The 3,161-nt window shown below is 41.1% G+C and overlaps 1 protein-coding gene across 1 annotated transcript in view; it reads right to left on the minus strand.

The window, feature by feature from the left end:
* Positions 1-3,161, minus strand: part of ANKRD29 (ankyrin repeat domain 29) — a gene marked incomplete at both ends in the record, with an annotated part of 18,864 nt that overhangs the window by 11,186 nt on the left and 4,517 nt on the right. The window lies entirely within an intron of this gene.

Below are 3,161 nucleotides of genomic sequence, written 5' to 3' on the forward strand. Positions count from 1 at the left end.
AGACTCGTTCCCTGAAGTAAATGGGGAGAGAATGATTAGTGAGTTAAGAGAGAAGCTTTGCTATCCGGATTGGAGGTTCCTTGTGGAGAGGTAGGGAAGGATGAGCTATAGGAAGCTGAAAAATATTGAGGTTCCCCATGCGGAAGGTAAATAGACATGCTCAGTTCTCTGCATATGGGAATAGTTTGTTTATTGCTTTATGGCCTGCTTCTTGTTGTCTAAAATTCTTGCGTTCTCAACAAACTCTGTTCTCTGGAGAATATTATTTGGTTATTAATATAATTGCTGGAGGGAATCAAATAGCAGGTCCCAAATAAAAAGCAGGCCTGCAAAGCTAACCACGGTTCTCATGGCAGAGCTGACACCCAGCGTTTGGTGTACAGCTGTGTGATCCCACTTTGGGAGATGTTGCAGCTTGAGGTTTAAGAAGGTTTAACACTTCTTGCAGGTTATGTCTGAGTGTCTCAAATGGGGATCCTGACCAAGTGTTTGACTGAATCCAGTGAACGGTTTTAGACAGATACATTTTTTGAAAGAGTAACACATTTGTATCTTTCAGGGACCAAGTTCCCTAGATCACCCTGAGCAGAGTCCAGGGATGAGAAAAAAGCAGTGGGTGGTCCCCAGTTCCAGCTGTCCACCTGAATCAAATATTTACTGGGTCAGAAAGAGCTGAGTAGCAACTCCTTGGCTCATAGATTTGATCCCTGATCAGGAGGATAACTGGGCTCTAAGACTCTAAGGCATGCTCCACTGCACGTCTCCTATGAAGCTGAGTACGTTCAACAGAAGAGACGGGGATTCATTTGCGTGCTCTGAGTGGGGGTACCACTGAGATAAACAGAGATAGAGTTTGGTGTAAGAAAGAGAAATTTGGGCCGGGAATCTTTTCCACCGACCATGCAGTAAGACAGCACTCAGTTAAATCATGGAACTGTCAGAGACAAGGACCATGGTTTCTTCAGAGGAGAAAACCTCATCCCCCTTTCATCCCTATGGAGCTTCCATCTTGCTTTCTCTTACGCTTTACCCCAGCAAGCTCTGGCTGGAGACTCCAGTGTTTTAGAGGCCATAGGGAAGGAAGGCAGATGAGTTATGAAAAAAAGAAGTAAATGATGGAGTTTTAACACCCCTTTCAGCCGTGTGATTCCCTCTTTCCTTTTTGGTTTCAGCTGAGACAAGTAAAAAGCTGAAGCAGCATCTTTGATATTGGTAAGCCTCTTGGAAACTCTAAGCAAGGCAGTAAGTGGGAGCAGGGGCGTGTGAGCAACCACAAAGGCAGTTCGAGGGCTACAGCAGGTGGGAGGCCATTGGAGCAGCTGAGAGAAGGCACAGCACCTTGACTTTATTTCTTACTCATATCCTGTTTTCCTGACACAGTCTAGCTTCTCTTGATCCTTCCAGCTCAGAAAGAAGCCAGTTCCCTCAGCCACCTCCGCAATTCATCCTCTGAAACCATTTTTCTTATTCCCAGAGTCTGCCCTCCCTACTGGCAGCACATAGAGCAGCTGCCAATCTCCCACATAAGCATTTGGAACAGCAGCACCTGGTAAGACCAGGCTGTCTGGTATAGACCTCCCTGCCTATTTGCCTACTTCTTCCTTCACCTCTGACATCATCGCCCAAAAATAGTTTAGAATTATACGGTATTTTATCATCTCTGAAATATGCTATAAGGGAAGGGAACTGATCTTCTGCAATCACTAAAGCCGAAAAATAGCCTCTGACATACCGTTCAACATGCAGTGTTGCTTCAGAAAACATGCCACCGTGCAAACCCTTTAAGAACCCACATGATTACAACACATCTCAGAGTAAGAAAAGAGAACATGCTTCAATTTATGATGCATACTTCTAGGGATGTCAGACTGGGATAATGCAGAATAATATTATTGATTACTGTGTATTTTATAATAAATATATGTAACAACCTTCAACAGTACTATTTAGCCTCTTTACAACATCAGTAATTATTGCTAGTTACTTTACTACACTGTTTTAGAACATTTGCTTTGCCGTAGTGACTATCGACTCTAATGACAAAAGGGGTAACAAGAACTGAATGCCTATAATAAGAATATAGTAGATATTAATATCTATATCAAGAATTGAATGTCTGTATTATCCTCCTCTCATATTTGAGTAACATATGAACTCTCTCATATATGAGTAACAAATGTAGTAATTAAAATTTACAGAGAGGTACATGAAAAGGAAGATATTGGGCTTTGCATTTCCTTGATTTAAAGTCTCTGTTTCCTAGGATACATTCAATTTGTTTTCTTATTTCAATTCCACGTTTTCATTTATAAGAAAAAGTTCTTTGTAAATTGATTAATTTTGCAGTGTCCATTAAAAACAGCCAGGATCAGCCATATCTTGTCCAGCACTTCTTCCAGAAAAGGATTTTTTTTGTCATATATATTGTTTCTGGGGCTTGGGGGAATGAAAGACCCTGCTGTCTTAGTTGCCTGTTAACAGAACGACGGTCTGATAGAATAATTCCAAGCCACAAAAACTTCATTGTTAAATCAGAAAATTGAACTCATAGAAAAACACACTACATGGACAATGAGAGATGCACAAGGTCAATGCAGTACGTCCTTAATGGTACCTCCTGCTCAGGTACACACTGCTGCACAAACTACAACTTGGTTTTCCATCCAGCCTTAGTCTAAAAATTCAGTGGATTACCAAAACCCAGTCTGGAAGCTGTAAGCATTTGGATTCCTGTGTCTGGATCCTTGTTTCAGAAGAGCTGCGCTCCCTGGGGTCTGCCATCTGTGCTTTTGGCACAGACTGTAAGAAGATTTTGAAAAAGGACCTGCCTGAACTCATAGACAGACAAATAGGAATTTAGGGAGGACTAAAGCCATTATACTCTTATGTATCCTATGATGGTATGCAGAGACAACCCAATGTGATGAAATTTCAGACTATACAAGTGAAGTACATATACACCTAAAATGGGATCCTACCTAACGTGTACTAAAAGACCCTTTGTTCTTGCATTGGAGGATGTCTAAACCTGACAAGAACTTTGATCAACTTACGCCATTAAGTCTAGGTGGTAAAAACAAGTTAATATTTTCACAATATGCTGCATTACTTGTATTACTCAGAAAATGTTCAAATGAGGAAATCCTTTTATTACCTTCCTG

This window comes from Buceros rhinoceros, unplaced genomic scaffold, assembly GCF_000710305.1.
Source record: "Buceros rhinoceros silvestris isolate BGI_N320 unplaced genomic scaffold, ASM71030v1 scaffold17421, whole genome shotgun sequence".
NCBI lineage: Eukaryota > Metazoa > Chordata > Aves > Bucerotiformes > Bucerotidae > Buceros > Buceros rhinoceros.